Source organism: Drosophila navojoa, chromosome X, assembly GCF_054131105.1.
Source record: "Drosophila navojoa isolate 15081-1374.11 chromosome X, UAZ_NAV_1.0, whole genome shotgun sequence".
In the NCBI taxonomy this organism is placed as follows: domain Eukaryota; kingdom Metazoa; phylum Arthropoda; class Insecta; order Diptera; family Drosophilidae; genus Drosophila; species Drosophila navojoa.
The window spans coordinates 26,108,394-26,108,635 of NC_142895.1; positions in this window are offsets into that span (position 1 = coordinate 26,108,394).

Below are 242 nucleotides of genomic sequence, written 5' to 3' on the forward strand. Positions count from 1 at the left end.
AAATTCGCATTCACATTCGCATTCACTGGCCCGTTCCCATTCCGTTCCATTCCGTAGGCCATTCATGAAGCAAAAGTCAAAAGTCAGAGAGAAATGCAATTTGGAAATTAAAAAGGAAATTCAATATACTGTAGCCAAGTGAATGCTTTCTACCTCAATATACCATATAAATACCCTGTAAATTGAATATTTTGGGCTAGCCCACCCGAAGAGTATGCAGATTGAAGAAAACACTCGCCCAG